The 24,216-nt window shown below is 32.5% G+C and overlaps 2 long non-coding RNA genes across 3 annotated transcripts; one reads left to right on the top strand and one right to left on the bottom strand.

The window, feature by feature from the left end:
* Positions 1-3,814: 3,814 nt before the first annotated feature.
* Positions 3,815-8,457, bottom strand: LOC143076596 (uncharacterized). The gene is made up of 5 exons (XR_012978714.1): positions 8,160-8,457; positions 7,109-7,314; positions 6,565-6,631; positions 6,174-6,245; positions 3,815-4,168 (listed from the first exon to the last, which is right to left on the bottom strand). It is a non-coding gene; the product is annotated as an uncharacterized LOC143076596 (long non-coding RNA).
* A 4,489-nt stretch (positions 8,458-12,946) lies between these two features.
* Positions 12,947-23,843, top strand: LOC143076595 (uncharacterized). Of its 2 annotated transcripts, none has more exons than XR_012978712.1 (3): positions 12,947-13,077; positions 17,152-17,215; positions 23,446-23,843. It is a non-coding gene; the product is annotated as an uncharacterized LOC143076595 (long non-coding RNA). The 2 variants fall into 2 exon arrangements; XR_012978713.1 differs by lacking the exon at positions 12,947-13,077 and adding an exon at positions 15,774-15,882.
* Positions 23,844-24,216: the final 373 nt, after the last annotated feature.

Genomic DNA, 24,216 nt, shown 5'->3' with positions numbered 1-24,216 from the left:
ATAAGAACAATATTTTCCTATTAGGAGGTGACTTTAATCTTCCGGACATTGTTTGGACCTCATATGATACCCACAGCAATCAAGTACCAGCACAGGTCATTCAAGCTTTCATTAGGATGACCGCAGACCTGAGCGTCCAACAATTGGTGAACAAACCAACAAGAGGGGAAAACACTTTGGACCTTATGTTTACATCACATCCATGACATCGTACTATTAGACCTAGCAGCTAAAGTTACAAGACCAAAACCTACTAGTAGAACCATCAACCTCTGGAAAAAAGCCAATATGGAGGGAATTAACAAAAGCCTTACTGATAACTTCACTGAATTTCAAACCACCAAGTTCAGTGATATCAACGCATGTGCAATGACCACATACGTACCAACTACACAGACCAAGGAGAGATACAGCCACCCTTGGATGAACAAACAGTTACGTAAAATTAGCAACAGCAAACAACGTGCATACACCAAAGCTAAAAGAACTAAAACACTAAAGACTGGAAACGCTACAAATTTCTCAAGGCAAAGCTACAGAAAGAATCTAGGATTGCCCATGGAAAATACATGGAAGACATCATAAGCACAGACCACAAGGAGCAACCAAAACGATTTTGGTCCTACATTAAGAGCAGGAATCAAGAATCCACAGGCATTGTTACACTCAAAGACAAAGATGGACTTCTCCACAGCGATACACCAACTAAAGCTTCAATCTTAAACCAGCAGTTTTAATCTGTCTACACCAAAGAAGACATCGATAACATGCCACCTATAGGACCAAGTCCATTCCCAACTATGGACAACATCAGAGTCAGCCAGGCCGGCGTTTACAAGCTACTCCGTGGACTAAGACCATTCAAAGCAACTGGGCCTGATGAAATTCCAGCCTCTATACCCAAAGAAGCAGCTGAACATATATCACCATATATGACCATACTTTACCAGAAATCTTTGGACACTGGAATTATCCCTGACGACTGGCGAGCTGCCAACATTGTCCCAGTCTTCATAAAAGGGGAAAACACAAAGCTTCCAACTAGTGAGAGTGGGAATCACGATGGAAGATGAGATTCCATCCCGAGAAGTGCATCGTGATACGAATAACCAACAAAAGAAACCCACTGATAAGGAACTACCAACTACACACGAGATGCAGTCGAGCATGGAAAATACCTGGGAGTCACCATAAACCATGACCTACAGTGGAAGACACATACCAACCAGACGGTTGGCAAAGCATCAAGGCCACTAGGCTTTCTGAGAATGAACCTAGGACGGTGCAAACCAGAAGTCAAAGCTAATGCCTACATCACCATGGTCAGACCAACCCTTGAATACGCCTCCTCTGTATGGGACCCTTACCAACATAACCTTGAAAAAGATCTAGAACAAGTACAGAGAAGGGCAGCTAGGTTCGTGTTCAATGAATACCAAGACGTATCCCCAGGTTGTGTCAGCTCTTTAATGGAGAGACTAAGATGGAAGCCTCTTAAAGATCGCCGCTGCAAAGACCGACTCACCATGGCATACAAGATCCGCAATAGATTGGTGGATATTGACCCCTCAAATTATTCTAAACCCGGAGATTCAAGGACCAGAGGAGGCCACCGCATACACCAACAGCGAACTCTGAAAGACCAATACAGGTACTCCTTCTTCCCAAGATCAACCAGGGAATGGAACACTCTACCGGAAAAAAGCCACAACAGCAGCAGCTACACTAGAAGAGTTGAAGGCCAGCCTTACCATCTTGCCAGAGGCCTTGGCAGGAGCTTCACACACCTAGAACTCCTTAGACCCCAGATGTAATTAGTTTTATTTGTAAATAATTTTCCTGTAAATAGTTTTTATTAATTGAGGAGGGAAGGCCTCATGATTTCACGAGCAAGAAGAAGAAGAAGAAGAAGAAGAAGAAGAAGAAGAAGAAGAAGAAGAAGAAGAAGAAGAAGAAGAAGAAGAAGAAGAAGAAGAATTACTATTACTGTATAATACACAAATCAGGTGTATAACACACAAGAGTTTACTCTTTAGAATTCAACAAATAGAAAAGAATAGACAAAATATACAGAAAAAAAAGATTAGACAAACATATAAATTAGAAAAGAATTGACGAAAAGTGGGTGTTAAGGTGGATCCCTACAGATATAGCAAATTTTTTTTCACCATTGAATTGTTCTTAAAATTTGCATACATATACTATGCAATGGCCTCTATGAAAATTTGAGTTAAAAATAGTGTCACCAGACTCGTTTCCATGGTAACGGTCACCAAAGTTGGTACATCACGTGTATGCATAAATACATACCTGATGTAGAAACTCTTAATTTTTTTCAAGCCTTTGAAAGTATTTTGAAGGGTTTGTTCTTCATTTATTACAAAATTATTATTTAAAATGTAAATGAAACACAAATAATGGCAGTTTTATTCATTTTCATTGATTTCGGCTCTAATTTCATCAACACTGCTCCACAAAAAAAACCACAGATTTTGTTAAAAATTTCTATTTTTCTTAAATTTCCAAAAAAATGGTCCAATGAATATTTTTTTAAATTTGACATAAGATGGTCATAACAATGAGCTTTAAAAAGAAATAAAAAAAAATATGGGTCACCAGACTATTTTTTGCACGAAAAATGTTTTTGTGACCCCTAACGAAACAGTGATCAACAGCAGTTTTTTGTATATCTTTCATCATCGGTGATCAAAGTGTGACATATGTTGTCATATCCTTTGTTAAACTAACACAGAATAATACAGTTTCACAAGGCAATCAAATAAGAACAATTTTTTGGTTTCTATGAACAACGGTTACCATGGCAACAGGACATGAAGTTGGAAAATTCAAGTTTTTGCATTGTTCTGATGTGCAAGATTAACAACCTAACAGACAATGGCAGATCAAATACCATGATTTCAGAGCAACAACACATGGCTTCTATGTAAATGTAAACAAATATTATGATACATTGTAATGCAGCTTATATTAGCAGTACTGTGGTCTTAAGGTAGATTCATGGTATACCGCCATCTTGGATTGTACAATCACAGTACAAAATCGGTCTAGTTATTTGCCTAAATCTGCAAATTTGAAAACAGATTTGCAATTAAATGGTTATACTGTTTTTTCTTTTTAAAGAAAACTTGTTATTTAATGGTATTGTTCAAAATATTTTAACTATATATCTTTTTTTTTTTGGTTTTAAAATTATTTTTTTCAAATGAGCCATTTAAGGGGAGATAACTCTTTTATTAAAAAATTTATACTGGGCTAATAGGGAAATTTTTTATTTTTACTTCTAGCAAGAAAACAAGTTCGGTGACACCATGTTTTATTTTTATTTTCTTAAAACATATTATGAAACCTTTCTTCTCATAATTTATTTCAAAATTCTATCTCTTAGAATTTTTTTTATGCACATTAATGTGTTTTTTCATGAACAAACTAACCAAACTTTGGCAATTTTCAACGGCTCATAGCTTGAAAAATAGCACGGTGACCCATTTTTGAAAAGAGCATAGTAAAATCTTCATTTTGGCAAATTATAAAAAAATTCTGTCTCAAAAAAGATATACTTGTGATCTACCTTAAATGAGCAAAATAAATTACTCAGAAGTTAGCGAAAATCACCAAATATATTTTTTTTTTTTAATTATCGATTCATAGGTAACAGTCATGCAAGTAAATGGATTAAAAAAGACTTTGTCACCTTTTCCTCAATTAATGATTTAAGTTTGATGAAGCATAATGATAATACATTATATATTTCAGTTGTCATAGTAACATAACCAAAAAATGATGAAATTATAACTTTTTCAAAGGTTTTTCAACTTTCTTTATTTTGAATGCCTCAATAATCAAGCAAACATATAACTGTTATATTTACAAATATGTAAATAGTTTACTCCTCTGATTCAGTCAAGTACTTATTGATAGTCATAGCATTATTAGAGTTCACTTTGTTCTCAGTCAAAATTGTCAATCCTTCCATATTGAATAGTACATGTTGCTCCCAGTCAGATATATCATATTATTATTAGTGGCAATTCTTTTCTTTCAAAATCTTTGTTTTCTGGTTATCTGTTTGCCTCTCTAATTTCTTATTCATACTTTCCCAAATTTTCTACGTAAAATTTTCAGGGGAACATTCTGTTGCTGCATTTACCTGAAAGTTTAATTTATTTATTTGTAATGAAAAGGTGTAATATATACTAATAAACTACTAAATCTATATAATATTTCAGTGAGTGCAAAATAAATCCAATCATGCATTACAACATCAATTTAAAAAGATTATATTATACCTGACTAACAAAGGTACTCATTAAGAGTTTTATAATATGATATATGGCCAGGTTTTTGATGTGATTGCAATAATTAGGTCAGCTGATGGGTATGCATTTTAAAATGCTTTTGCATATGATGGCCATCCTTTTTAGTGGTTTTTGTTTTGTGAACAATGGCAATTTGGAATGCAATAATTGACAATATAAATGATATAGGGAGCATTATAGGGTCCAATGCAAATAAATTCAAGGTATATATGTATATTTAATAGGTGTGACCTTTACCATATACAGTACACACAGAGAGGATGTAATCTCATACTCCCAACACTGATTCTAGTGTAACACAGTGTCACACTGTGAAACACAGATTTCCCCTCCCAAAAAAACACCAAGTTATTACTCCCATCCATGTTGATTGCAGGTCAGAGTAATAAAAATCAACAAAGCATGACCTGACAGTGACACATAATTACACTATTCTCTCACTTCTTCCTATTTCAATCATTTCCTATTTAGTTTTATTTCTGAAAGCTATAAAAAAGGTTAATGAAATGATTTAAAAAAAATATATACAAAAAGTATTTTTAGATTGGAAAATTATTTACATTCTTTCATAATCTCATAATTAAGAATGGCAACTTGATAATAAGTTGTATTTATAGTCAGTTTAAACATATATAATAATATATAATACATGGTTTAAAAATAATAGTAATGATACAAAAAAAATGAATATAATAAAATAATGTAGATTAATTTCATATATATTATATTTATATAATGTTCATTAATTATTTAAATTTATAAAAATAAAATTGAAAAAATTCAATTCAAATATATGTCTTTATTTTCTATTAATTATACTCCACTTACAGGTGATATTTTGTTTGTTTTATTTATGTTTCTTAGGTATGAAAAATCAACACCGTCAGAAAAAATACTGAATATTTTAAATAAATAAAGTTGTGCAGGATTCTTTAATAAAATCAGATTATAATATGTATCTCTGATTAAATTTAACAAATCTCACACTTTTCATCATTTTTGTGACTCATTTAATGACAGGAAACATAAGAAATGTTTATTGTAGTCAACAACTAGTGGCACACTTCAAAGGTAAACATAGCAATAAAAATCATGGTGTTGGGAAAACCACACCAAGGTAATAAACAATAAGGAGTTTTAGGGAGGAATTACTCCAAGTTTCTCCCAATTTCCTCCCAAAATTTGGAGAGTGTTGCTGGAGTTTCCTGGTGTGACACCAAGTTTTTACACAGTGTATGGAGTATGAGATTACATCCTCTCTGTTTGTACTGTACCTTAAATCAATACAGTTGAACTGTTCTTTTTGGTAAAAATTTACATATATACAGCATGTGACCAAGTTTGAAATAAACATAAGTTATCTACATCACATAGTTATCTTCATTGTCAGAATTGTGGCCCATAAGAACCAGTGGCAGTCTTGATAAAATACTTTGTATTTAAATTATAAAATAAAGTACAAATCAATAGTGTAAAATGTGGATCACTGTGACTTCTTTTGCCTGGAAGCTGAGTTACTTACTGAGACTCTGAGAGTGTATATATAAGTTTGCATGATCTGACACCTTTTAGTTGCTGAGATATACATTTGTTGTATATGAAATTGGATGTTTAATGTAACCAAAGTCAGTGAAGTGGAAAATGTAGGTCAGTGACATCTGTGTACAAGTTTACATGATCCTACATTTTATAGTTGAGTCTACTAAATATATTGTCCAAAAAGAAATGTTATAAATGCCTGCAAAACACCATTATCAGACTAAAAAGTCTCAAATGAAACCTAAGTTTTTTTTCAAAGGTAACTACATGTAATTATCCTAAAATGTATGTATTTACCATTGACAGTCATCCTTTATTTTTCTACAAAACTGCTGCTAATAACCTGCTGTTAAATGATGACCATGAGACCTACAATTGATAACAAATATAACAAAAATTAAATAAGTAAATTAATATAATTATCAGATAATATAGGATTCATAAAAAGTGAGAGTTTTATATTACTTTTTATCAATGTTGGTTGTTCAATATCAAAATAGTGAAAATAATGATAAAAAAGGCCATATTCCATATAATAACAAGAGCATTGCTAAGTATGGCATCCTCTCACCATAGAAGACTGTTGCTTTCACATGGGTGTTTAGAATCTACAATGTCCACTTTCACCTTGACATTTGGGAATATCTTTTCTATTAATAAAGTTAAAGTCTAAATTCTTTAAATTTACCTGTATTACTTTCATAGTTTCAACCAGTACCAAACATTTGCAATTCTGCAACATAACTAGCTTCAACCTAATGAAAAAAAGTGATAACAAATATATATAAATGAAAGTGCATGCAGTGTTCAAATACTATAGCTAAAACATATTACATTTAAAATCAACTGGAAACTCAGGCTGTTAACAATGAAATTTGTAATAATAATATGTATAAAGGCTTTCAAAACCAAATAGGTTTCATTAAATTTGTTGAAATTATACATTAATATAGATTTCATTTAATAAATACATATGTAACTAATTCTAGTTCAATATTTTTGTTGCAACAAATTCTGTCATGTTCTATACATGAAAGTCTTCAAGTATATATAACAATGCTTTACCACAAAATTGATTTGAAATATTGACCCTAAACTTGAAATTATTACCAAGATCTGTTAATTCATTTTTATGACTGCTTAAGTGCAAATATGAATATAATTATGGTCCTCATTATACTTTATATCTACTTAGGAAAATTTATGAATTATATGACTAAAGGTTTAATTACCTTCCAATTATTCATTAAATTAACCATGTTTAAAACTGTTTCTTCTTTTGAATTTATTTACAGGATTCTTTTGCAACTGCAAATATTTTCTTTCCAGTTTAATTCTCCTTTTTCTTTAAGTATGGCTGATGAATTCACAAAAAGTACATTCAATCCATTAAGGAAATTGTTGAAATGTGTGGCACAAATTCCTGCATGTATCATTCCTGAAAAATATGATATGAAATGTCAGTCGGCACATGTATTGGTTAATTAGATAAACTATAAACTATTTAGACTTGAGTTCATAATTTTTTTTGGAATATACAATTGATTTTTTCAATTTATATTTATATAATATGATTGTGAATTCATGTTTACCTTTATTCTTATAGATCACAGACTCACATTTATTTCTAATAATGTGGGATGAGGGTGGGTGCCCCCCTTCTTAATTTTCTTTTTTGCCTTCATGCATTATCCTGCATTCTACACATCATTCTAGGTGTTTTTAAATGACTAAATATGTAAGGTATCAGACCACTTGGTCTCTGATCACATGCAAAAGATGACTTAATATCAAAATTCTGTTTTTAAAATAAAGAAAACTAATATTTTGAGTTTGTAAAACATTATTTTTGTGAATGAATCATTGTGACTGCAATTGTTTACTTTTTTAATTCTAATTTTATTTATGGTTATATAATTGCTACCAAATAAGTATTTACAAAATAATCCTCTCCTTTTGGATGCAAAACTAAAAAGCCCCTTATTGTATAGATGTCTTTGTGTTCATTGCAAAATTATAAATAACTTCCAGGGGCAAAATTCCAGAAAAATTACTAAGTCCAGCTTCATAAAAAATTTGGGCAGCACTTCCCCTCAAAATAAAGCTTTTTACCCTCAAACCACATAAACCCCAGACCATAATAGAGGGGAATTAAAGAAAGAAAAAGAGAGGTGTGGGGCAGGTTCATTTATTCAAGACATGAAACCATACACCTTCTCCAACCAGTAAAATGTGTAAAGTCTAAAGAGAATATATAATAAAGAGAAAATTGAACTCTCTTACCATGTGCAGCTTTTGAATTGATAACAAATTCACCAGTCCCATGTTTTCCCTCGTTTCTACACTGTCACACATGATATGCAGGTTACATGCACTGCAGCTACAACGATATGGTATGGACAAATTGCTCCACGGCCTCCACCTCCTGGTAAAAGCCTTGAAGGTCGTATTTCCGTTCACAGACAGTATCCGCAGGGGACAGTTTTGCATCTTAACGAACATATTCTGCGCTAGGTGATCAACCAGAGCTAGCCGTCGACCTTCTTTCCAGGTTCCGTCAAACGAAACATCACTGTCTGTGATCGGAGGTATCGGGACCGTTCGCCCTAGTAACATGTTCGCCCTGGGTCCGTTTGCCCTGAGTTCGTTCGCCCTTAAGAGTCCGTTCGCCCTACTAAAAAATATTAATATTCAGGGCATTGAAGTTGAATAAACTTAATCAGATATATTTCTATGGTATATATTCTTGAAATTTATGGAAACATGGAAATATCTAAAAGTTTATGGCTTGTTAAGGATCATTAATTTATTGTTTTATTACAAAATAATTCGGATCACTGCTTATTGTGATACCTGTCTTTTGATGGATTTATAATATAATATAAAAAACAAATTTGTTTTGATAATATATTCAGCTTGAAATTCATTTAAAAAAAATGTACGAACTGTAAAACGGATTTACAAGTTCATTCATTAAAATACTCTGAGACTAGTCGAAGTTATACTGCATACATTAGTGAATGACTGAATACAATTATTTTGTTAACAAATACCAACAAAGATAAATACATTGTATTGCAGTATAGGGAAAATGATGAAATTGATTGCGGCAATATCAATATTCGGTGATTTTTTCAACAAACTTCAACATATTTTATTCAAATAATAAAAATTATGCCACTAGACAACAATTAGTAAAAAATAAAAATCAGGGCGAATGGACCCTGGGCGAACAGGTATCAGGGCGAACAGGTACTAGGGCGAACGTGAATTAGGGCGTACGGACCCGGATTCGTGATCGGACGCCGAATTTCTCCAACTTCCAAAATTTTATATCATATGATATTATAAGTTGAGAATCATTTAAGACTGTGTGAACTTTCAGGCTGAAGCTATTCATATTCTTTATTTTTGAAGAACGCATGCATTTATCCTTTATGATAAACCTTCCTTTCTTCTGTCACAGCGATGAGCTGTAACTTGGAAGTTGTTTACAGAGGCCCCTCATGGGGGGGTCCCAGTAATCACATAATCACCATTTTTTTGCCAATATAATCACATAATCATTAAATATTTGCTTATCTTTAGTAATCAAATAATCATAAACTAAAAATACAGTCCTAGGTAATCAAATAATCATGAAATATTTGGCTTAATAATCAAATAATCATTAAAAAAACGGCCAAGTAATCACATAATCAAAAACCCCATGAGGGCCCTCTTTACACACGTTGACAACAGACGACATCGGAACTGTTACCGTGACCTAGATATACAGGCGATATATCCTAAATTGTTAAACGGGAACCAGTTTTACATCAGTAAAATGTTGTTATCTCCCTTAGTATCGGAAGTCACCTTAAAATATTAAAAGATCAAATATATACAGGGCCATAATCAGACCCTGTAACATGTTCATGTAAAATATTGTGATTTCTTTGTTAATCCAAATTACTACATATCGCCATCTAAGATTGTAATGTCGCTTTAACATAACTACGTATCGCCACCTAAGATTGTACTAAAATTGAGAATGGAAATGGGGAATGTGTCAAAGAGACAACAACCCGACCAAATAAAAACAACAGCAAAGGGTCACCAACAGGTCTTCAATGTAGCGAGAAATTCCCGCACCCGGAGGCGTCCTTCAGCTGGCCCCTAAACAAATATATACTAGTCCAGTGATAATGAACGCCATACTAATTTCCAAATTGTACACAAGAAACTAAAATTAAAATTATACAAGACTAACAAAGGCCAGAGGCTCCTGACTTGGGACAGGCGCAAAAATGCGGCGGGGTTAAACATGTTTGTGAGATCTCAACCCTCCCCTATACCTCTAACCAATGTGGAAAAGTAAACGCATAACAATACGCACATTAAAATTCAGTTCAAAAGAAGTCCGAGTCTGATGTCAGAAGATGTAACCAAAGAAAATAAACAAAATGACAATAATACATAAATAACAACAGACTACTAGCAGTTAACTGACATGCCAGCTCCAGACTTCAATTACACTGACTGAAAGATTATTATTTCATCATATGAACATCAGGCACAATCCTTCCCGTTAGGGGTTTAGTATCATACCATCATAACATATATGAGAAAAACATAACCCGTGTCATGCCAACAACTGTTTTTAGAATAAATGTGTCTAGTTCCGATACAAAGACCTTATCAGTGACTCAATATTAACGCCAACATATGCAATCTTTAATGACTTGACAACAGTATCGTAATTATATCCCTTCTTAATAAGTCTATTCAAAAGTTTTGTAAGTTTCTGAGGTGAATGCTGACACCTTTGTGCTTTATATAGAATATTTCCATAAAAAATTGGATGTGAAATACCTGAAGGTATTAGAAGTCTGCATGTTGAGCTATATTTACGAATGATGTCTTTATACCGATGATAAAATTTAGTAAATGTTTTGACTAGTTTGTGATATCGAAAACCCTGGTGTAATACATAAATTTCTCTCGTTAAAATCTAAAACATTGTTACATACACGAGCGAATCGTACAAGTTGAGATATATAAACACCGTAAGATGGTGACAAGGGAACTTCACCATCTAAAAACGGATAATTAACGATAGGAAATGAAAAATCATCCCTTTTAACATAAATTTTAGTATTCAGCTTTCCATTAGTGATATAGATATCAAGATCGAGTCGCTTTAACATAACTACATATCGCCATCTAAGATTGTAATGTCGCTTTAACCTAACTACATATCGCCATCTAAGATTGTAATGTCGCTTTAACCATCGGTCTATTTCTTTGCTCTTAAATCTAAAAATTTAGAGACATGCAGAATTACTATTTATCAAAATAAAGAAAAACAGAAAAACAAGTGATTGAATGCATTATCGAGACCGTTTTTACAAATAAAAAATGCATAAAAAAGGCATGGACCATTTGACTTTCTGGTTGGGGGGGGGGGGGGATATGGGATGGGTTTGTTTTGGAAAAAAATAATCTGGCCTCAATCTATGACAGTTTTGTTAGATTTCTTTGCCAGCTTTTCTTATTAAATTGTTCATATTGCCTTGCATCTGTGCGTCTTCCATGGAAAAATTATGACGATATTGACTTTAGCAAAGAATTCTGCTCACACCGGTTCTAGGGACTGTCTTGAAACTTTCATTGATACGAGAGTGATTTCTCTTTGTCTCTTTCAAATTTATTATGTATATGTTTTAATGTTGTGTCAGGATCTTGTTCACATATCCCGTTCTACTCATAATGGACATATATGTATTACTTGTACTTGTCTGATTAAGATAAATGGTTTGTTACACATTGAGCAGGGGCAGGTTAAGGCGGGGCGTGCACGTGGCGGGAAAGCGTCCCCTAAAATTTGCAAAGCATGATAATGGGTTTTCCTCAGCTTAATAAAGAATATTTTGACGATTTTGCCTTAATTTTTTTTTTCCATCTCACTCCGCTCGGCTGAAAATTTAAGTTTGAGTCCCCTTAACCTAAAATCCTAAATCTACCACTATTGAGGCTAGAATGATTTCACCATGTTGAAGATCTCATTGAAATTTTTAAAATAAAGAACAGCAATTAAGGCATGTATATGTATTTTGTGTCAGGATCTTGTCCACCATATCGTTTTAATTTCATTAATGATATATGTATTACTTAATTTTCTTATTAAAATAAAAGGTCTGTTGCACAAACATGTAAATGGAAAAATACTCAGTACCTCTTACATGTTTTATAATCTGACATTTAAGGACAGTGACACTACACACCAGAATTAATATAATACATTGAGACTTTAAAACTCAGAGAATACATCAAATGTATTATATAAGTATCGTAGACTGCTCGGTTTGCATGATACCCCCCCCCCCCCAAAGTCAAATGGTCCATGCCTATTTTCTTTTGTAAAAAGGAATGGTGATGAAATATTTCACTTGTAGTAAGAATACGTAAAAGTATATTAATAAAACTTCCTTCTTAAATTTTATTTTAAAATCTAAGATTTCTGTCTACTAAGTTTTCACAAAACAAGATTTTGATTTGTCTGTTCACAAAAAAGTGTTTGTTCATGTGTAATCTATGCAAATTGTGTATTTTGCACGACTTGTACTTTGTAGGTTGAAAAATAGCACATGGCTCATACTTTTTATTATATCTATGAAAAGGAAGTGAAAATCTACAATTTACAAAAATATTTAAAAAAAAATCTATCTGAGTACATGTAACTATTTAGTGATGATCCACTTTACAGCTAATTTCCTAATGCATGTAGAGCAAGACTTTGGTGTAACGTGCTTGCTTAGTTTGTATATTGTACAATTATTTTGAGATAACCTCCAATTAAATATAATATATACACAGATTTAATTATGTCTATAGACTATATTGTTTGAAGATGTTAATCTTAATTACAAAGCTTGAATAAACATTTATACAAACAAAGCAAGCAAGCCAATCAAAGTTTTACTCTACAAGCATTAGGAAATTAGCTGTAAATATCTGCTGTATTAACGCAATGAGGAACTAGAGCGGTAACATGTGAGTACACTAGCCGACCTATTTTTTCCGCCTTTTACTTCCTACTTAGATGATTATGTTATTATATATATATCCGTCCACTTTGAATGCCATTAAAGTACCGGACACGCGTATTAATCGCTTTAAATCATCTGCATCTGACATCGCCGGGCGAGGATAGAAAGATGTGAGTTCTAATAATTTTGCATTTTCATTTATTTTCATTCTTTTTAGTTTAATTTAAATAAATTTCTTTCGGCATAAACACTAATTGTATAAGACACAGGTCAAACAGAATTATGAAGTCTTCTCAATTTAACATTTTTTTAATTCGTTCTTGTAAAAGTTTTATATCAATCTTAATATATGTTTCAAGAAAACGTAACAAATATTCAGAAAATGTATTTTTCATATTTTAGAAAATAGTCCAGTACTGCAAGGATTTTACATAAATCTCTTCGATGAAGTATGTTAAAGGGCAAAGTTGTTATATTTGACGGTTTTGTTCTATTAACGCACTTTTAAATTTTAGACTCTGCTTTTTTCTCCACTTTTGGCCTTTCTCAGAACATTTGCCTGCAGTGTACCCGTTGGAATATACATCTGTACTGTCTTATAATAATAGTAATGAAGATTTTGACGATGCAAAAAAAAAGTAAAATCTGTAATGTCATATATTTTAAGTATGAAATTCAATGTGATTTTTGACATGTTTTTAACGAGAGTTAAACACGTAACAATTAATGTGTTAGTTTCTATTTACTGGAAAAAAACCAAGTCTTACTAATAACAAGAATATTCATAGAAATAATGCACTAAAACGATTTACATGTATGTTCTGATTTAGTCAGTCATTAAAAGGGGAATAATGCAACACAGGACAAAAACACCAAAAGAACGAAAGATCATATGTAAAAGACCGTATCTTTAACTATAATAGTTTACTTTTATAAATTGTGACTTGGATGGAGAGTTGTCTCATTGACACTCATACCACATCTACTTATATCTATTAAAAAGGACAACCGACAAAAAGAGAGAAAAATGTATTTAAAACTAAATGCTGCATTTAATATATTATAAAATGTTATATTTCATACTTTAAAGTGATAGATTGAAAAAAATCTATGTTCACATGTTATCTTACAATCTAAGTTTAACATGTATAAGTGTATAGATATTATAATATACTAATTTTTCTATAAATAGACAAATAAATTAAAACAACTAATTTCCGCAAAATCTGAAAAATGATTTATACTTCATAATGACAGGAAGTAGACCAAATTAAATCTACAATCGATGTTCTCTTCTGATTGATAAGTACTGACCCCATTTCAAGTTTTAATTTAAATTAATTCAAGGCCGATTGAAAAAATTATCCTACCAAAACGGCAAAATAATCTTCTTTCCGCATGCAATCCCCTCCCCACCAAAAAAGGAAATTAAAAGCTTAATGTGTCTGAGGATACGAATGTCCCCTCTCAAGCTTTGCAATTTACCAAGGTAAAAGGGCCATAACTCTAAAACGGCAAACGGCTCTCTGATTGTATTAGAACTCTGACTGCGCAATAAGGTTTTAGAATTGTATGTGAGTTTCATAACATGTGGCTTCTTGATTGTATTAGAACTCTGACTGCGCAATAAGGTTTTAGAATTGTATGTGAGTTTCATAACATGCTAGAATGAGACAAACTTAACTTTTATCTCAGATCGGCTATTTTAATATTAAAACTAAGTAAAAATAAAAACTTCCTTGATGTTAAGATTACATATTAACTAATATGACTTGAAGCTGTTTCAGTATTCATGCAAAGTAAAACTTCCTGATCAAGTTAAAGTGGTATTTGCATAAAAAAATCTTTTGAAAGTTAGCAATCAACCACTAAAAGTCTATATATTTCCTGTACGTTTTTAAAAATTAAATAAACTTAAATTAACCCAGTTTCTTTGATTGCCGACTTAGATATTTCGTAGGATGTTGGCAATTTTTAATTTAAGTTTAGGAAATTTTAGAGAATGGATGATGGAAATACTCACAGAAAATAACATAAAAATAAAAGAATGGAAAAACTTACCGTTTCCTTTATACAGATCCATTCACATGTTTACCCTTTTCTCTTTTTTATGCTATAGAAATATTTAGAGCATAATCCCCCTGTTCCCTCACTGGAGAAATTTTTACTTCCAACCCTCATCAAATGTGTTATAGTGTTGCTACCCTTGTTTTTTACTTTTTCAGGTATTCTGAATCCTCTAGGCTTATAAATAAAGTACAAAAACACGACTTCTCCTACACCCCTTTTCATAGTTTAATAACATATAGTTTTAAAAAGACATTTTTAAATATTTTATATAATCCTAGTTATTTTTTCATTCACACATCACATAAGAGAATAATTAAATATTTGCGATGCATTTATTTTTATCATTTCATTTCATCTTTGCATAATCTGAATCCTCTAGTGTTATACATGCAATTGCAAATACAAATTTAACTATTTCCTCGACTTTTCTTTCATAGCTTTATAACATATCTACAGTTTAAAAAGCTATTTTTTGACAATTTATAAAATCCTTGTTATTCTCATATTTTTTTTCAAGAGGTGCCAATGCCAAATGTATAAGAAATTTAGAAATTATCATTTCCCGCCAAATTTCAAGAGACTATATCTTAAAAAGAATGAAAAAAAGTTCGTGCTTTCCAAGTTCTCTTATTTATATCATATCAATTGATTACAAGCTTTAACAAGCTTTGTATTTTGAAACAGAAAAGCGAACATCCGTATTCTTCCTAAGATACTTATTTATTGAAATACGGTAGTGTCTATATCACGGATATTGTTTCGGTCATTAATCGGTTTTATTACAGCCATTATTAAGGCGATTATTGTTGCACTATTGCACGACATATAATTTGTTTAGTAAGGTAGTCAGAGCAACAGAGAAGAAGTCGGTCGACTCATTGTTTTAGATCGTAAAATACCAGCAGGTAATTCGTCCATATTTGTATTTACATGTATTCAGTAAATGAAACTTAAAAATGTAATTTAATTAATTATTTAAAACTTTTCCGTTAAAATGAAGAAATCATGTTATATTGCAACTTTTTTTTAACCTAACAGGCAATTGGCTTGTTGGCATATTTTTTAAACTTTGCCTTTTAAGGGATAATTACTCAGTATGTTTTGTCATCTATTATATTATACACCTTTAAACATATATCTTATTAATTTTCATTGTCCTGCATATGCATAAAATTCTTTCAACTGGATATTCAGCAGGTAAACAATCCATTTTCTTTATGTGTGTGTTTCGTGTATTTATTACCATATTCACCTCCGAACGTTTGTCCCCGACTGGGGAAGAGAAATATGGTCACTTTGGTATTCATCCGATGGGCAGAACACCCCTTACTAAAGTAAAGCGTCTGATTTGGCTGTGTTGGATGTATAAGTACACATCCACGACAGTCAGACTAAGGACGTTTAATCAGATGATTCGTATAGATAGAGAGAGAGAGAGAGAGCACCACGCTCTGCACGGAACGAACCTTTGTAACAACTATTTGAGAGTTCTGTATGTGGTACATGTATGTTGTATGACGAATTGTCTTGTCTGTCCCTATCCAATATAAGATTTTTTTAAGACTTAAAACTCTTAGATTATCGAAGGTATATGTCTTGTATAACTTACATAAAATCCAGGTATTTCCATCAACTTACAAAATAGGTCAACACGAATGAATTTCATAAAGTCCTTTTACATATAAGTTTTTCATTTCAATACGTCACAACAAGGTGCTACGAATTAAGACTTGTTCCCTTTTCTTTATCAGTTTGAAAACAAGGTAGTCTCATTTTTTTTATATAGATTAGACCGTTGGTTTTCCGGTTTGAATGGTTTTACACTAGTAATATTGTGGTCCTTTATAGCTTGTTGTTCGATGTGAGACAAGGCGCCGTGTTAAAGGCCGTAGATTGACCTTTAATGATTTCCTTTTATAAATTGTTATTTTGTCTCATTGGCATTCATACCACATCTTCCTATATCTATCAGATGCCTGTATGTTGCAAGGGAGAGAATCAGCCATAACGCTTTTTCCCAAATTGTCATTAATGGTATTATTCAAGTTGGTGTTTTTTCTGTCTTGGTCAAAGATATATATGATTTCATTCGTTGTGGTTAGAACGTTACATAATTCTGCATATATGTTTATTCTATACTTTTTTTCCTAATCAATTATGTGTTCTGATTTCAGACAGTCAATATGATTAAGGCAGTGGTAACAATTTGTTGTTTTGTAGTCATCGCTATGGTATTTGGTAAGTAAATATTCAAGTTAGCAATAAATTATTGTGTTCCTTAGATATGAAAACAAGAATATGTGGCATAATTGCAAATGTGATAAACTCCAAATGAGATAAAATGACATAAAAATTATCAACCATAGATCACGGCCTTCAACAATCGGAAAGAATGTAGTAATAGAATGTTATAAGCCTTTTGGTTTATTTTGGGATACCCAATTGTTAACCAAGCAGTCATCCTTAACAAACCCGAAAAAATCTATCACAATGTTATCATGGTTTTTAACTAAAAATTAAAGGAGTATCATTTTGATATCCTTCGTCAGTATTTCGATAGAAGTCAATGTCTTAGTAATTTTTAAAAGTTGCCAATTAGAGCTCTTATCACATCTCCTGCTTTTATATTAGATAAGGTTTGGAATTCCTTTGTTTGAATTGAGATTCCAGTTTTGTCTTCGTTAATTTTATATTGAAAACAGTGGTGTTCTATATGCAAGAGAGAAAACAACAAAGGGCTAGCAAATATAAGAAACTAAACAACAACAGCAAAACCAATACTTACTAAGCGAAATCTTTAGGAATCTAGTAAATGCGCATTAGAAAACCTCTTTCTTTTCTGTGTAGCCATTTTGATGCAAAATGTCCTAAGAATTCATTTGTAAATCATTTTTTATAGCGAATATTGGTATACGTAGAGTAAATAACCCTACGACTCAAAAACTTAAAGATAATCAGACATACACATACAACATTTAGATAGAGACAAGTGCCTAAACATATTTCAAGTTTACCATCTCCAATTTGATTAGGGCAAGATCGTAAAGTGTATTGAAGTAGAGGCACTTTGTTCAGTAGAACGTAAAATATCAAAAAAAAATGTCGAATTCAAGGGAAAATTTCAAACCGAAAAGTCCCTAATCATAGCAAAATCAAAAGCTCAAACACATTAAAAGAATGGGAAACAACTTTCATATTGCTGAATATATATAGATACAGGCATTTCTTAATGTAGACATTTGGTGGTTTACCGATGTTCTATTTTCGTTTCTGAATCTATAGCATTATGGGTAATATTTTCAAAAGCGTACATCAAAACGTTGTTATTGGTTTAACACGTTCTAAACAATGAAAATTGAGCCAATGACATAACGTTATTTTCATTTTGGTGTACGAACAATGATATAACCCATAGCCCTTTAGATACTGAAAAGACGAATTAAGTAAGAAAATACAACATCAACTTCAACCTCAAGGTATGACTTGATCAACAAACGGGCCGTGCCTGCAAGAGACGACTTGATAAGCATCACTTGCTGTACACGAATCACCCTTACATTGCATGGCGTTGTTAGTTTATTTTCAATCTAATAGTTTGACTGTCCCTCTAGCTGGTATCTATAACCCCGTGAAATTCCGGCATCAGTCCGTGAACTTCGGCATGGGTTACATTAAAGTCTGTAGGTCTATAATCGACACTATGGCTGCTTTGAACGCAAGACCGTATAAAAATATATACAAATTTATTCACACAAGTTTACAGTTCGAAAGCAAGGGGAAGACTGCCCCAGCAACAGTTTACAAAACATAAATTAAGTCAAAGATAAGGGTATTAAAACATTATAAAAGGTTCTCATAAAATATACATTTTGTAAATATAATTGTCCAATGTTATGTAATAATAATAGGATTATTGTCTGACAGCCATCGGATTAAGTTGTAAAATAGTAAATCTTTAATTAATCTCTTTGGGTATTTGAAATAAAGAAACATTATATAAGAATAAAGAAACATTTAAAACAAGAAATATTCAACTTAAAACTAAAATGAGAAATATTCAATTTAAAACGAGAGTGCATATATATATATTCAATTTAAAACGAAGGTTCATCTAAAGCACTTTGCGAATTATTGCAAAAGTTCCTGAAGTCACTTTTCTTCCGGTTATATTCTCCACTACTTCCCCGAAGTGCTCGTCCCGAGCACAAATTGCTACATTTCGTATTTGGGTTGGTAATGTTCTTTCATCTGTGGGTAATTCGTCCTTGGGTAATTCGTCTATGGGTAAGTCGTCTTTCAATTGGGTAGTTCGTCTTTGGGTAATTTGTCTTTGGGTAATTCGTCTATGGGTAGTTCATCTTCCTGGTTGCTGAAAGTGTGTACATACTGAAAACATCACGAACATAGAAAATGCACATATTGGACCTTTTAATAGATATACAAAGGGGGTATGTGGAGGGGGATAAACATAAATTTACTAGATATTCTGAGGAGAAGGACTATCATACATACACTAAAATATTCTGAAGATGGGGACTACTGACATGAATTTACTAATACCGTCTGAGGAGGGGGACTCCTGACATAAATTAACTATACTCTGAGGAGGGGGACTACCGTGACATAAGTATACTAACTCTGAGGAGGGGACTACTGACATAAGTACAACAACACTCTGAGGAGGGGGACTGCTGACATAAGTATACTATACTCTGAGGAGGGGGACTACTGACATAAGTATACTAACTCTGAGGAGGGGGACTACTGACATAAGTATACTAACTCTGAGGAGGGGGACTACTGACATAAGTATACTATACTCTGAGGAGGGGGACTACTGACATAAGTATACTATACTATGAGGAGGGGGACTACTGACATAAGTATACTATACTCTGAGGAGGGGGACTACTGACTTAAGTATCCTAACTATGAGGAGGGTACTACTGACATAAATATACTGAAATATCTATTTCAACTTCACAACTCAAAAGAGCATGGCTCTATTATATGTATAGATATATAAACAACAAAGGGTGCTTTTATCATAATCATACAAGTAGAACTAAGTATCTGAGTATTCAATGATTTGCGGAAAAAGGGGGGGGAATAATAATCATTGACCCGTTTGTGATTCTAACAAAAACTACACTATACTGGAAGGTTTTCGAAAACTCTATCAAGAATTTGAACAGATTATCAGATTATCAGTGGTTATATTTCTACCTTGTAAGCAGGTTTTGATCAAACATAATAAGACATTTTCTGAAATGTAGTATACAGGTCGTCACTCCTGTACACCCAACGGAAACAAGACCACAAGACAGATGACGAGTCCATCTTGCATTTTTGTTTCGCATTAAAATTGTATTATAAAATGATTTTGTTACACCACCGATAATCTATATATTCATACGGAAGCTCATACGTGTAAAATCCAACTACTAATATAGTATGTTGCGTGAAATGATACAAAATAATAACGACAACTAAACAATAATTGTGGTTATTTGGTATACTATAGTCAGTGATCTTTGTTCAAAGTTACAACCTTCACTTGTGTAAAACACTAGGTTCTATGATACAACAAGGATACACTGACTTTAGCTCGATCTATTGCTTATTTTCCAAATGTCAGTGACAAATATCTCAGAAAAAAAAGTGAATATTCATAGTAGAATATTGAAGTTATCTTACTGTTATTCGCAAATATTTCAGACATATTTAGAAAAACGTTGTTGTTAACTAATCTTAGAAGTTTTCTTAATACGATAGATTCCAAATGTGAAAATGAAAACCAAAAATAGAACCTATTCTTACATTTATTTTACAATCGGCTTTTGAACAGCCTGTATTTGCAAAACAATTTACAATATTCTGAATAGGGGGCTATTTCTAGAATTCATAAACCTGTTTTTGATTGAATTATGGGATAGGTTGGACTTAGCACTACTTGGATAAAAATTGTTTCTCTGAAGCCTTTTATTTGGGGGGCGTTTCTGTTGTCTATAAACATAATTAAGTACATTGACAGGGGGGACATAAAATTGTGCATTCTCAAAATGTTCGTAACTATGACAGTATGTATCACACTTACCATCACTTCTGGGTTGGATCTGTGGTGTAGGATTGTCCTCTAAAGCACTGGTGACTGGTTCTGGATTCGATGCTAGCTGCATGTGATGTCTGCTAGCAAAGCAGCATCTATGGCCTCACTTACGGAAAAGTTTTGTTTAAGACCGGTTGCGGTGACAAACGGAACAACAAACTCTGGTCTAAGTCCACGAAGAATAAATTGTTCCATCATTAATGTTTGACCAGCTAGAAAACAGAGTCTCTCGATTCTGGATATAAACTGCGAAACAGTTTCGTATTGTTTTTGTTTTAAATCGGCTGCATCTTTCCACAATCCCACTTTTTCTATACTCTTTCTCCCAAAGCGCTCCGTGAATTTTCTGAACAATGTCTGCTTGTTGTTTCTGTCTTCATTGTCTAATAACATGTACCATGCTAAAACGTAATCGTCAATAAAGCATGTAAACGCTCTTGTGGCTTGCACGTCATCCCACTTTGAAAATTCGCACATAAGTTCATAACGCTGTATCCACATATCTGCATTTTCTGTTTCGAACGCGTTAAATTTTTCCAACTTTGGTAACTCCATTTCTTCATATAAACTGGGACTAGTTCATAAGTAAAACACTCGCTTGGCTGCTTAAGGTTACGGTAATCGAGGAATCCTCCCCAATTATAACCCCGTGAAATTCCGGCATCAGTCCGTGAACTTCGGCACGGGTTATATTAAAGTCTGTAGGTCTATAATCGACACTATGGCTGCTTTGAACGTCAGTATTTAGATAGAAGTCAATGTCTTAGTAATTAAGGTGCCAATTAGAGCTCTTATCACATCTCCTGCTTTTATATTAGATAAGTTTTGGAATTCCTTTGTTTGAATTGAGATTCCAGTTTTGTCTTCATCAATTTTATATTAAAAGCAGTGGTGTTCTATATGCAAGAGAGAAAACAACAAAGGGTTAGCAAATATAAGAAACTAAACAACAACAGCAAAACCAATACAATTACTAAGCGAAATCTTTAGGAATCTAGTAAATGCGCATTAGAAAACCTCTTTCTTTTCTATGTAGCCATTTTGATGCAAAATGTCCTAAGAATTCATTTGTAAATCATGTTTTAAAGCGAATATTGGTATACGTAGAGTAAATAACCCTACGACTCAAAAAATTAAAGATAATCAGATATACACATACAACATTTAGATAGAGACAAGTGCCTAAACATATTTCAAGTTAACCATCTCCAATTTGATTACGGCAAAAAAGATCGTAAAGTATATTGAATTAGGGCACTTTGTTTAGCCGAAAGTAAAACAACAAAAATAGCGAATACAAGGGAAATTTTCAAAACGAAAAGTCCCTAATCATAGCAAAATCAAAAGCGTAAACACATTAAAAGAATGGGAAACAACTTTCATATTGCTGAATATATATAGATACAGGCATTTCTTATTATCCTGATTTAAAGTAATTTCTCGCAATTTGATTGGCTGATATTGTCCTAATAAATTTCAGTACAATTTTTTATCATGTCAATTGGAATTATCTCCCTTATTTATTACGTCAATTGGAATTATCTCCCTTATACCATTGACCTAATAAAAAAAACAAAAAACAATTAAGTTGCTTTGTAGTCATAATATTTTTTATTTTTCACATTTTTTTATTTAATATCTAAAATATATTTATTGATATTGTCCTAACATTGAATTTGAATATAATAATATGTAATATAACAAAATCAGGATAAATTCGTTACACAGTGTTCAATTGTCCTAATACGGAATTTATCGGGTCAATACAATTCATATCGGGTTTGGCTTCGCCTCACCCGATATAAATTTTATTGACCCGATAAATTCTCGTATTAGGACAATTGCACACTGTGTAACTAATAATGTAGACATTTGGTGGTTTACCGATGTTCTATTCTCGTTTCTGAATCTATAGCATTATGGGTAATATTTTCAAAAGCGTACATCAAAACGTTGTTATTGGTTTAACACGTTTTAAACAATGAAAACTGATCCAATGACATAACTTTATTTTCATTTTGGTGTACGAACAATAAGATTACCCATAGTCCTTTAGATACCGAAAAGACGAATTAAGTAAGAAAATACAACATCAACTTCAACCTTAAGGTATGACGTGATCAACAAACGGGCCGTGCCTGCAAGAGACGACTGGATAAGCATCACTTGCTGTACACGAATCAGCCTTTCATTGCATGGCGTTGTTAGTTTATTTTCAATCTAAGAGTTTGACTGTCCCTCTGGTATCTTTCGCCCCTCTTTAACAGAATATCACTACCACAAATGTTTCAATTTTTTTCCATTTTTAATTATATGTTCTGGTTTTTCCACTTCTAACATAATACTTGTTATTTTACAGAGACACTGGCCGCGACAACTGAATCACAGGCAACAGTCACAAATACACCATCAAAATCAACACCTACGACATCGTCTGCAGTCATTCAGTATATCAGTGGAACCGTTTTTATGGGATGCATGGCGCTTGTTCTAAGTCTGTTCTAACTGAACTCTAATCACGTGGGCGATTGACGCTTCCGGTATTTGAAATGTGAACATTTGCAATCAACCAACAAATATGTCACCAAGCATTTTTCGTTTAATTTCATTTTTTATTTCATTCTTACTTTTGTTTTCTGCTTATTAATAAATTTTTATGCGACAGGTATGTGTATTAATAAAAAGAGTGGAAGCATATAAATGGCAGTGTGTATTTCATATATGAATTTAATTCTAGTAAAATAACTTTTATTAGTACTTTTTTGTTTGCTTCTTTTTTAGAATGATATATCAAGAGAGTAACAACATCAAACAACAAAATAATAAAAGCAGTAAAACAAACACTGAAAAACACTAGAACTTCAACGAAAACGACAAAAAGAACCAATAAAAGCATTACCATTACACAGAAAATTTAGGACTAAGCAACAACAAATTATCCGAGGATGTCACTCAAGAGCTCAGTCAGGGTTACAAGTTCCTACTGTACACCGAAAGTTGTGAATTATATACTTATAGTTATACTTTTATTATAAATTAGAAAAGTAACACATTAACATGAAAACAGAGCCATATTCTGTATGTTTGTGTCTGTCCCAAGTTAGAAGCCTGTAATTCAGTGGTTTTCGTT

Source organism: Mytilus galloprovincialis, chromosome 5 (assembly GCF_965363235.1).
Source record: "Mytilus galloprovincialis chromosome 5, xbMytGall1.hap1.1, whole genome shotgun sequence".
Taxonomy (NCBI): domain Eukaryota; kingdom Metazoa; phylum Mollusca; class Bivalvia; order Mytilida; family Mytilidae; genus Mytilus; species Mytilus galloprovincialis.
Note: the sequence above shows the minus strand (reverse complement) of the source record. Positions and strands in the feature narration are given on the sequence as shown.